Here is a 12955-nt window from a genome sequence, read left to right on the forward strand (position 1 = left end):
TTCAATCCATTTTAGAATAAGATAACATAACAAAATGTGGAAAAAGTGAAGGGGTCTGAATACTTTCCTAATGCACTGTATCTAGCCTGGGCTAATCACATATTTTACTTGTGCAATACTACCACCGTTTTGTCATATGTATATACTGTACTCGATACCATCTACTGTATCTTGCCTATGCTGCTCTGTACCATCACTCATTCATATATCTTTATGTACATATTCTTTATCCCCTTACACTGTGTATAAGACAGTAGTTTTGGAATTGTTAGTTAGATTACTTGTTGGTTATTACTGCATTGTCGGAACTAGAAGCACAAGCACTTCGCTACACTCGCATTAACATCTGCTAACCATGTGTATGTGACAAATAAAATTTGATATGATTTACTGGTGTTGCAGTTTTTACCTACATGTAGTCGTCTGGTCATGATCATTTAGGTCCAGTAGGGGGCACTCTTCCCTCAAATTAGACCCCCAATGCCCCAAAGGGGCAATTGGAGACATTGACATTGCACTGCGCAGCCGTAGGATGACGATGTGGTCACTAAAGATTCAAAGGCACTTATCTCAAGAGCACGGGTGTCATGGCTATATTCCTCAACTGACCCTCATACAATCATGGCCACCTAAGACTTAATTATCCAAATGTCTCATTCATTCATTCCCTCTCATCCTTATCCCCCAGGTTGTTTATAGAAATGAGAATATCCTGTGTTTTTTTTTAGCCCCCCGTTGGTTGAATGAGAGTTCCATTTATTTATATAAATTCTCCCAAAATGTTGTTTTCTTGTTGTTTTCTCACACTATTTATTTCCGTCTCCCTGTCCGTTCACGGCTATTCTTAAATGAATTTACTTCCCTGTCAATCTTCTGTCATTTCTCATCTCAGTCCAGCAGAGAGTTTAATCTGAGCAGTCCTTTAGTACTTTAGGTTATTTTGACTTGTGACTTTCCAGAATCATCTCCCTCAACTGCATGTTCCCATTCAGTAACAGAGAATCTTCAGTAGTATACTAGTAATATAATAAGAGTATACTAGTATACTAATAGTTTTGTATACTTTTTAGCCAGTAGTTCTGAAAGTAGTGCTTGAGAGTTAAATGTGGTCCGCGACAATTACGTCACATACACTACATTACAAAAACTATGTGGACACCTGCATGTTGAACATCTCATTCCAAAATCATGGGCATGAATGTGGAGTTGGTCCCCCCCCTTTGCTGCTATAACAGCCAGTCTGGGAAGGCTTTCCACTAGATGTAGGAACATTGCTTCGGGGACTTGCTTCCATTCAGCCTCAAGTGGTGAGGTCGGGCACTGATGTTGGGCGATTCGACCTGGCTCGCAGTCAGCGTCCTAATTCATCTCAAAGGTGTTCGATGGGTCTGAGGTCAGGGCTCTGTACAGGCCAGTCAAGTTTTTCCACACCGATCTCGACAAACCGTTTCTGTATGGACCTTTCTTTGTGCACAGGGGGCATTGTCATGCTGAAACAGGAAAGGGCCTTCCCCAAACTGTTGCCACAAAGTTGGAAGCACAGAATCGTCTAGAATGTCATTGTATGCTGTAGCGTTAAGATTTCCCTTCACTGGAACTAAGGGGCCTAGTCCGAAACATGGAAATAAGCCCAGACCATTATTCCTCCTCCACCAAACTGTACAGGGCACTATGCATTGGGGCAGGTAGTGTTCTCCTGGCATTCGCCAAGGTTTGTTCGTCAGACTGCCAGATGGCGAGGCTTGATTCATCACTCCAAAGAGCTCGTTTCCACTGCTCCAGAGTCCAATGGGGGGCGAGCTTTACACCACTCCAGCCGACGCTTGGCATTGCACATGGTGATCTTAGGCTTGTGTGCGGCTGCTCAGCCATGAAGCTCCTGACGTACAGCTCTTGTGATGTCGTTGCTTCCAGACGAGGTTTGAACTCGGTAGTGGGTGTTGCAGACAAGGACAGACAAATTTTACGCGCTATGTGCTTCAGCACTCGGCGGTCACGTTCTATGAGCTTGTGTGGCCTACCACTTTGCAGATGAGCCGTTGTTGCTCATAGACGTTTCCACTTCACAATAACAGCACTTACAGTTGACTGGGGCAGGTCTAGCAGGGTAGATATCTCTCTCTCTCTCTTTCTCTTTCTCTTTCTCTTTCTCTTTCTCTTTCTCTCTCTCTCTCTTTCTCTCTCTCTCTTTCTCTCTCTCTTTCTCTCTCTCTCTCTTTGTCTCTCTCTCTCTCTCTCTCTTGTTCTGCTGTGTGTGCATCTGACTAGCTGACGCGGCGAGACACTTTGTCAGTCAGTACCTCTGATAATCCCATACGGTAAACTACATAATATCCTTAAAAGATCAATCAACTATTTATGAATAGTGTGTACATAGTGAAGGGTTTGTTTGCAATAAATTAGTAAAAACCAAAAGCTTCCCTTGACTTGGAAGAGTTCCAGTTTTAGATTTTCTATAGCCTGAGGGAACACATTTAACGTGTTGTGAAAAACTGTGGAATAGAGTTCCATGTAGTCATGGCTCTATGTAGTACTGTGGAATAGAGTTCCATGTAGTCATGGCTCTATGTAGTACTGTGGAATAGAGTTCCATGTAGTCATGGCTCAATGTAGTACTGTGGAATAGAGTTCCATGTAGTCATGGCTCTATGTAGTACTGTGGAATAAAGATCCATGTAGATCCATGTAGTCATGGAGTAGTAGTTGTGGAATTGTTAGGTTAGATTACTTGTTGGTTATTACTGCATTGTCGGAACTAGAAGCACAAGGATTTCGCTACACTCGCATTAACATCTGCTAACCATGTGTATGTGACAAATAACATTTGATTTGATTTATTATGGACAGAATTCTCCCCATCTTAGCTACTGTTGTATCAAGATTTTTTGACGATGTCAGTTTACAATCCAGGGTTACTCCAAGCAGTTTAATCACCTAAACATGCTCAATTTCCACATTATTTATTACAAGATTTAGTTGAGGTTTAGAGTTTAGTGAATGATTTGTCCCAAATACAATGCTTTTATTTATTTATTCATTTTTATACATATGTAGGGATAAATTATTCCTTGCCACCCATTCTGAAACTAACTGCAGCTGTTTGTTAAGTGTTGCAGTGTTTTCACTTGCTGTAGTAGCTGACGTGTATAGTGTTGAGTCATCTGCATACATGGACACACTGGCTTTACTCAAGGCCAGTGGCATGTCATTAGTAAAGATTGAATAAAGGAAGGGGCCTAGACAGCTGCCCTGGGGAATGCCTGACTCTACCTGGATTATGTTGGAGAGGCTTCCATTAAAGAACACCCCTCTGTGTTCTGTTAGACAGGTAACTCTTTATCCACAATATAGCAGGGGGTGTAAAGCCATAACACAAATGTTTTTCCAGCAGCAGACTATGATCGATAATATCAAAAGCTGCACTGAAGTCTAACAAAACAGCTCCCGCAATCTTTTTATCATACATTTCTCTCAGCCAATCATCAGTCATTTGTGTAAGTGCAGTGCTTGTTGAATGTCAATTTGTTAACAGTAAAATAGCATTGTATCTGGTCAAACAATTTTTTCTCTCCAAACGTTTACTAAGGGTTAGTAACTGGCTGATTGGTCGGCTATTTGAGCCAGTAAAAGGGGCTTTACTATTCTTAGGTAGCGAAATTACTTTTGCTTCCCTCCAGGCCTGAGGGCGCACACTTTCTAGTAGGCTTAGATTGACGATATGGCAAATAGGAGTGTCAATATCGTCCACTATTATCCTCAGTCATTTTCCATCCAATTTTGTCAGACCCCGGTGGCTTGTCATTTTTGATAGACAACAATAATTGTTTCACCTCTTCCACTCTCACTTTACGGAATAAAAATGACAATGCTTGTCTTTCATCATTTGATCAGTTATACTTAGATGTGTAGTATCAGCGTTTGTTTTTGGCATACCATGCCTAAGTTTCCTAACTTTGACAATGAAAAAGGTGCTCCAAACTTTACTATAATTCTTTATATAATATATATTTGTTTCATATATAAAAAATACTATTTTTGTTCAGTTTAATCACATGATTTCTCAATCGGCAGTACATTTGCAAATCAGATGTGCAGCCAGACTTATTTGCCGTTGCTTTTGCCTCATCAACCATAAATGTTTTAAATTCCTCATCAATCCACAGGGATTTAACAGTTATTACAGTAATTTTCTTAATGGAGGCATGTTTATTATAAACTGGGAATAAGCAATTTCATAAATGTGTCTAGTGCAATGCCTGGTTGCTCCTCATTATACACCACAGACCAACAAATATTATTTACATCAACAACATAGGAATCACTACAAACGTATTGTATGACCTCTTATACACTATATTAGGCCCAGCCTTTGGAACTCTGGTTTTCCTAGTTATGGCTACTACAGTATATTGTGCTCACTACTGATGGATTTGGAAACTGCTTTAAAGAAAATTTCTGTAGCATTAGTAAAGATGTGATCAATACATGTTGATGATTTCATTCCTGTGCTGTTTGCAACTACCCTGGTAGGGTGACTGATAACCTGAACCAGGTTGCAGGCACTAGTTACAGTTTGTTGATATCACATACATTATCAAGCATTTCACACACGTTATCCAAATACTGACTGTTAGCACTTGGTGGACTATAGCAGCTTCCCACCAGAATGGGCTTTAGGTGAGTCAGGCGAACCTGTAGCCATATTACTTCAACAGTATTTAACATGAGATCCTCTCTAAGCTTTACAGGAATGTGGTTCTGAATATAAACAGCAACACCTCCACCTTTGGCATTTCTGTCTTTTCTGTAGATGTTATAACCATGTATTGCTAACACTGTATCATCGAATGTATTATCTAAGTGAGTTTCAGAGGCTGCCAGAATATGTATATCATCTGTTATTAGCAAATGAATGATTTCATGAACCTTGTTTCTTAAACTACATATTTTAACATGGGCTACCACTTTTCTGGGATGCTTGATTGTTTTCATTGCTTTACTGGGAAGCTTAGCAGAAGTAGACATGCTCATCTTATTTATTTTAGTGCATGGTGAGCTGCACACACTGGACTTCCTACTAGGGCACACCGCCTCAGTGCTAACAGTATAACTCTGATTCATAGGCACATGATTACTGCATACTATAGCTGGTCAACGGAGGCATTCAGAGGATCCAGGAACCCAAATGATTTTGGGATCTACTAGGGCACATCATCTCCGTGCTAACAGTATTACTCTGGTTTATAGGCTAATGATTACTGCGTACAATAGCTGTAGGATTCAGGGCAGTTAGAGGGACATAAATTAGGTTCCTTACATTTACATCTTTGAACGCCCCTGCGATAATATACAACTCAGTGACACAACAGTAAGGATTAACTGAGCTGGGCTTGGGTCATTAAGTCATCATCTCTAGGAACCCAAATGATTTGGGTGGATCCCATCCTCCTTATAAAAACGAGTTGTGTTTCCAGAATGTATCAAAATTGGTTTGCTTGTATTTATAACCTTTATGATATGTTACAAATCATTTATAAACATTTATTAGCACTTACAAAAGGCTTGTCAGTGAATTACTATTTGTGTTTAACAAATCACTTTTTGCTGACTTTCTGTTTATTGATTATCGTATTCATTACTTATAAACAGTTGTGAACATGAAACAAACCAATTCCATAGTGTGAGTGTGATTGCATCCAAAATAGCACCCTATTCCCTATGTAGTGCACTACATTGGACCAGGCCCCATAGGGAATAAGGGTGCCATTTGGGAACCCTTGTGTAACCCTGGTAACAAGTACATTTTTATTTTTTATATTTTTTATAATTTAACCTTTTATTTAACTAGGCAAGTCAGTTAAGAACAAATTCTTATTTACAATGACAGCCTACACCGGCCAAACCCAGACAACGCTGGGCCAATTGTGCGCCTCCCTATGGGACTCCCAATCATGGCCCGGATGTGACGCAACCTGGATTCAAACCGGGGACTGCAGTGACGACCTCTTGCACTGGGATGCAGTGCCTTTAGACCACTGCGCCACTAGGAAGTCAAAGTGGTGCTTCATGTAGTGTTAGTGGGGACGACACGACACCACGGTCAGCTTAACCACCCCTGAATGGTTCATTCTGTTTTCCTGAATAGTTCTACTAGAGAGATCTACCTCGGTAAATCTGTGACCTGTGTCCTAATCAAGAGATGTGTTTTGCCTTAAAGAGGCAAAGTTCAGCCACAATCCTAAAGGATATGATGTATCTCTTTACTGCAATAATCTTTAAATGTTTCAGTACAATAATAATAATAATAATTCTGATTTGTATTTTGATTACATTTTTTAAAGTTTTTACCTTTATTTTACTAGGCAAGTCAGTTAAGAACAAATTCTTATTTTCAATGACGGCCTAGGAACAGTGGGTTAACTGCCTGTTCAGGGGCAGTACGACAGATTTGTACCTTGTCAGCTCGGGGGTTTGAACATGCAACCGGTTCCTAGTCCAACACTCTAACCACTAGGCTACCCTGCCGCCCCTCCACTCTAACCACTAGGCTACCCTGCCGCCCCTCCACTCTAACCACTAGGCTACCCTGCCGCCCCTCCACTCTAACCACTAGGCTACCCTGCCGCCCCTCCACTCTAACCACTAGGCTACCCTGCCGCCCCTCCACTCTAACCACTAGGCTACCCTGCCGCCCCTCCACTCTAACCACTAGGCTACCCTGCCGCCCCTCCACTCTAACCACTAGGCTACCCTGCCGCCCCTCCACTCTAACCACTAGGCTACCCTGCCGCCGAACAGGGGATCCGCTAATCATTGAATAAATTTGGAACGGTCAGTAAATGACCCGGGTCAAAGTGGTGTTTCAGGGGACGACACGACACGCACCGCGGTCAGTTTAACCACCTCTAGCTGTTTTCCTCAATGGTACTTCTAAAAAAGATTGAACCAGGTGTATCTAGCCGAGTGACTGAGGTCAGTGTAGTGCAAGGGTCAGCCGGTCTGGGACTCACGTGGAACTAACACACTTCCTCTAGACCGGCTGCTCTGATCCTCTTACCCACCATCCTCATCCTCTGGCACTGGCTTTGTCCCAAAATGGCACCCTATTCTCTATATAGTGAACTACTTCTGACCAGGGCCCAGGTCAAAAGTAGTACACTAGGTAGGGAATAGGTTGCCATTTCGGGACACAGCTATGGATTAGCTTGTTCTCCAGGATTTAGATGGAGCATCGCACTGTTGAGTCACTCGAGTCACGCCAGGCCATGTATCAAACAACATCTTCCTCTGTTTATTTAAAAGTTTCACCACAGTGTGAAGTGTATTACAAATATTTGGTTCAGCTTCAAACAAAGCAACAAAAATATATATATATATATATATATATATATATAGACATATAGACATATAGACATATAGACAAACAGGAAATGAGGTCAGAGTAGAATGAATGACGTGCATAGGATAGCAGTGACAGGCACGCGAGCCCACACACACACAGACACACACACAGACACACACACAGACACACACACAGACACACACACACACACACAGACACACACACAGACACCCACACAGACACACACACACACACACACACACACACACACACACAGACACACACACAGACACCCACACAGACACACACACACAGACACACAGACACAGACACACACACACACACACACACACACACACACACACACACACACACACACACACACACACACACACACACACACACACACAGACACACACACAGACACACACACAGACACCCACACACACACACACAGACACACAGACACACAGACACACAGACACAGACACACACACACAGACACAGACACACACACAGACACAGACACCCACACAGACACACACACAGACACAGACACACAGACACACACACACAGACACACACACACACACACACACACACACACACACACACACACACACACAGACACACACACACACATGCATCTGAGCCAAACCACCCAGGAGGAAATATATATGAACCTTCTCATCCTGGCCTTTGCATCAGTCTTTGTTCATTACAATATTTTGACAACCAGGTGATTATTCAATCAGGAAATGCAAATGTTAATGGTTTCTTATTTGCATATCTGTGTTTTCCTTTTGTTGAAATGTAATTGATTATGACAGTCTACAATGATGAATGCCACTCCTGGTGCACCCTGATATGTATTATTAGCCATTAGGGAGAGGAGAGTGAGGGAGGAGAGGGAGAGGAGAGGGAAGGAGAGGGAGAGGAGAGGGAGGAGAGGGAGGGAGGGAGGAGAGGGAGAGGAGAGGGAAGGAGGAGAGGGAGGAGAGGGAGAGGAGAGGGAGGAGAGGGAGGGAGGGAGGAGAGGGAGAGTAGAGGGAAGGAGGAGAGGGAGGAGAGGGAGAGGAGAGGGAGAGGGAGAGGGAGGAGAGGGAGAGGAGAGGGAAGGAGGAGAGGGAGGAGAGGGAGGAGAGGGAGAGGAGAGGGAGGAGAGGGAGGGAGGAAGGGAGGGGTAGGAAAGGGAAGAGAGGGAGGAGAGGAGAGGAGAGGGAAGAGGATATGATAGGGAGGAGAGGGAGGAGAGAGGGAAGGAGAGGGAGAGGAAAGGGAGGAGAGGGAGGGAGGGAGGAGGGGAGAGTAGAGGGAGAGGAGGGGGAGGAGAGGGAGGGAGGAGAGGGAGAGGAGAGGGAGGAGAGGGAGAGGAGATGGAGGAGAGGGAGGGAGGAGAGGGAGAGTAGAGGGAAGGAGGAGAGGGAGGAGAGGGAGAGGAGAGGGAGGAGAGGAGAGGGAGGAGAGGGAGGGAGGAGAGGGAGGGAGGGGTAGGAGAGGGAGGAGAGGAGAGGAGAGGGAAGAGGATAGGATAGGGAGGAGAGGAGAGGGAGAGGGAAGAGGATAGGGAGGAGTGGAGTGGAGAAGGTGAGGGAAGGAGGAGAGGGAAGAGTGGAGAGGGAAGAGGATAGGATAGGATAGGGAGGAGAGGGAGATGAGAGGGAAGGAGGAGAGGGAAGAGGATAGGAGAGGGAGAGGGAAGAGGATAGGATAGGGAGGAGAGGGAGATGAGAGGGAAGGAGGAGATGGAAGAGGATATGAGAGGGAGAGGGAAGAGGATAGGATAGGGAGGAGAGGGAGATGAGAGGGAAGAGGATAGGAGAGGGAGAGGGAAGAGGATAGGATAGGGAGGAGAGGGAGAGGGAATGGATAGCATAGGGAGGAGAGGAGAGGAAAGAGGATAGCATAGGAGAGGGAGGAGAGGAGAGGGAGAGGGAAGAGGATAGGATAGGGAGGAGAGGAGAGGGAGAGGGGAGATGGAAGAGGATTGGATAGGGAGGAGAGGAGAGGAGAGGAGAGGAGAGGAGGGAGAGGAGAGGAGAGGAGAGGAGAGGAGAGGAGAGGAGAGGAGAGGAGAGGAGAGGAGAGGAGAGGAGAGGGAGGGAGGAGAGGAGAGGGAGGAGAGGAGAGGGAAGAGGATAGGATAGGGAGGAGAGGGAGAGGGAAGAGGAGAGGAGAGGAGAGGAGAGGAGAGGAGGGAAGAGGGTAGGAAAGGGAGGAAAGGAGAGGGAAGAGGATAGGGAGGAGAGGGAGGGAGGAGAGGGAAGAGGATAGGGAGGAGAGGGAGGGAGGAGAGGGAGAGTAGAGGGAAGGAGGAGATGGAGGAGAGGGAGAGGAGAGGGAGGGAGAGGGAGGAGAGGGAGGGAGGAGAGGGAGGAGAGGGAGAGGGAGACGGAAGGAGGAGAGGGGAGAGGGAAGGAGGAGAGGGAAGAGGATAGGATAGGGAGGAGAGGGAAGAGGATAGGATAGAGAGGAGAGGAGAGGGAGAGGGAGAGGGAGAGGGAGAGGATAGGATAGGAGAGGGAGGAGAGGAGAGGAAAGAGGATAGCATAGGAGAGGGAGGAGCGGGAGAGGAAAGAGGATAGGATAGGGAGGAGAGGAGAGGGGAGATGGAAGAGGATTGGATAGGGAGGAGAGGAGAGGGAAGAGGATAGGATAGGGAGGAGAGGGAGAGGGAAGAGGATAGGATAGGGAGGAGAGGGAGAGGGAAGAGGATAGGATAGGGAGGAGAGGGAGAGGGAAGAGGATAGGGAGGAGAGGAGAGGGAAGAGGATAGGATAGGAGAGGGAGGAGAGGAGAGGAGAGGGAAGAGGATAGGATAGGGAGGAGAGGAGAGGGAGAGGGAAGAGGATAGGGAGGAGAGGAGAGGAGAGGAGAGGAGAGGAGAGGAGAGGAGAGGAGAGGAGAGGAGAGGAGAGGAGAGGAGAGGAGAGGTGGAAGAGGATTCGATAGGGAGGAGAGGAGAGGAGAGGGAAGAGGATAGGATAGGGAGGAGAGGAGAGGAGAGGATAGGATAGGAGAGGGAGGAGAGGAGAGGAGAGGGAAGAGGATAGGATAGGGAGGAGAGGAGAGGGAGAGGGAAGAGGATAGAGAGGAGAGGAGAGGAGAGATGGAAGAGGATTGGATAGGGAGGAGAGGAGAGGAGAGGGAAGAGGATAGGATAGGATAGGGAGGAGAGGAGAGGAGAGGAGAGATGGAAGAGGATTGGATAGGGAGGAGAGGAGAGGAGAGGGAAGAGGATAGGATAGGATAGGGAGGAGAGGGAGAGGGAAGAGGATAGGATAGGGAGGAGAGGAGAGGAGAGGAGAGGAGAGGAGAGGGAGAGGGAAGAGGGATAGGGAAGAGGATAGGGAGGAGAGGAGAGGCGAGGAGAGGAGAGGTGGAAGAGGATTGGATAGGGAGGAGAGGAGAGGAGAGGGAAGAGGATAGGATAGGGAGGAGAGGAGAGGAGAGGGAAGAGGATAGGATAGGAGAGGGAGGAGAGGAGAGGAGAGGGAAGAGGATAGGATAGGGAGGAGAGGAGAGGAGAGGGAGAGGGAAGAGGATAGAGAGGAGAGGAGAGGAGAGATGGAAGAGGATTGGATAGGGAGGAGGGAAGAGGATAGGATAGGATAGGGAGGAGAGGAGAGGAGAGATGGAAGAGGATTGGATAGGGAGGAGAGGAGAGGAGAGGGAAGAGGATAGGATAGGGAGGAGAGGACAGGGAGAGGGAAGAGGGAGAGGGAAGAGAGGATAGGGAGGAGAGGAGAGGAGAGGAGAGGAGAGGAGAGGAGAGGAGAGGAGAGGAGAGGAGAGGAGAGGAGAGGAGAGGAGAGGAGAGAGGATAGGGAGGAGAGGAGATGGAGAGGGGAGATGGAAGAGGATTGGATAGGGAGGAGAGGAGAGGAAAGAGGATAGGATAGGGAGGAGAGGAGAGGGAGAGGGAAGAGGATAGGGAGGAGAGGGAGGAGAGGAGAGGAGAGGAGAGGGAAGAGGATAGGATAGGAAGGAGAGGAGAGGGAGAGGGAAGAGGATAGGGAGGAGAGGAGAGGGAAGAGGATAGGATAGGAGAGGGAGGAGAGGAGAGGGAGAGGGAAGAGGATAGGGAGGAGAGGAGAGGAGAGGGAAGAGGATAGGAGAGGGAGGAGAGGGAAGAGGATAGGATAGGGAGGAGAGGAGAGGGAAGAGGATAGGGAGGAGAGGAGAGGGAAGAGGATAGGGAGGAGAGGAGAGGGAAGAGGAAAGGATAGGGAGAAAAATATGTAACTAAAAAAAGGGGGCCTCTAAAGGGAAAATATGAATAATATTAAGATGTGCCCTTACAGTAAGCACACACTTCAATGTCATACTGTGATATTGTGATACTGTGATATTATGGTATTGTGATACTGTGATATTTTGATACTCTAATACTGTGATACTGTGATATTGTGGTACTGTGATATTGTGATACTCTGATATTGTGATATTGTGATACTGTGGTATTGTGATACTCTTATATTGTGATATTGTGACACTGTGGTATTGTGAGAAGGAGGAGAGAGGAGCCAGGACTGCATAGACCATCTCAGCCTATGCCTCCCTCCAGTCCCTCGACTTCTTGGCACTGACGGAAACATGGATCACCACAGATAACACTGCTACTCCTACTGCTCTCTCTTCGTCCGCCCACGTGTTCTCGCACACCCCGAGAGCTTCTGGTCAGCGGGGTGGTGGCACCGGGATCCTCATCTCTCCCAAGTGGTCATTCTCTCTTTCTCCCCTTACCCATCTGTCTATCGCCTCCTTTGAATTCCATGCTGTCACAGTTACCAGCCCTTTCAAGCTTAACATCCTTATCATTTATCGCCCTCCAGGTTCCCTCGGAGAGTTCATCAATGAGCTTGATGCCTTGATAAGCTCCTTTCCTGAGGACGGCTCACCTCTCACAGTTCTGGGCGACTTTAACCTCCCCACGTCTACCTTTGACTCATTCCTCTCTGCCTCCTTCTTTCCACTCCTCTCCTCTTTTGACCTCACCCTCTCACCTTCCCCCCCTACTCACAAGGCAGGCAATACGCTCGACCTCATCTTTACTAGATGCTGTTCTTCCACTAACCTCATTGCAACTCCCCTCCAAGTCTCCGACCACTACCTTGTATCCTTTTCCCTCTCGCTCTCATCCAACACTTCCCACACTGCCCCTACTCGGATGGTATCGCGCCGTCCCAACCTTCGCTCTCTCTCCCCCGCTACTCTCTCCTCTTCCATCCTATCATCTCTTCCCTCTGCTCAAACCTTCTCCAACCTATCTCCTGATTCTGCCTCCTCAACCCTCCTCTCCTCCCTTTCTGCATCCTTTGACTCTCTATGTCCCCTATCCTCCAGGCCGGCTCGGTCCTTCCCTCCCGCTCCGTGGCTCGACGACTCATTGCGAGCTCACAGAACAGGGCTCCGGGCAGCCGAGCGGAAATGGAGGAAAACTCGCCTCCCTGCGGACCTGGCATCCTTTCACTCCCTCCTCTCTACATTTTCCTCTTCTGTCGCTGCTGCTAAAGCCACTTTCTACCACTCTAAATTCCAAGCATCTGCCTCTAACCCTAGGAAGCTCTTTGCCACCTTCTCCTCCCTCCTGAATCCTCCTCCCCCTCTCCC

The sequence above is a fragment of the Oncorhynchus nerka genome, linkage group LG17 (assembly GCF_034236695.1).
Source record: "Oncorhynchus nerka isolate Pitt River linkage group LG17, Oner_Uvic_2.0, whole genome shotgun sequence".
In the NCBI taxonomy this organism is placed as follows: domain Eukaryota; kingdom Metazoa; phylum Chordata; class Actinopteri; order Salmoniformes; family Salmonidae; genus Oncorhynchus; species Oncorhynchus nerka.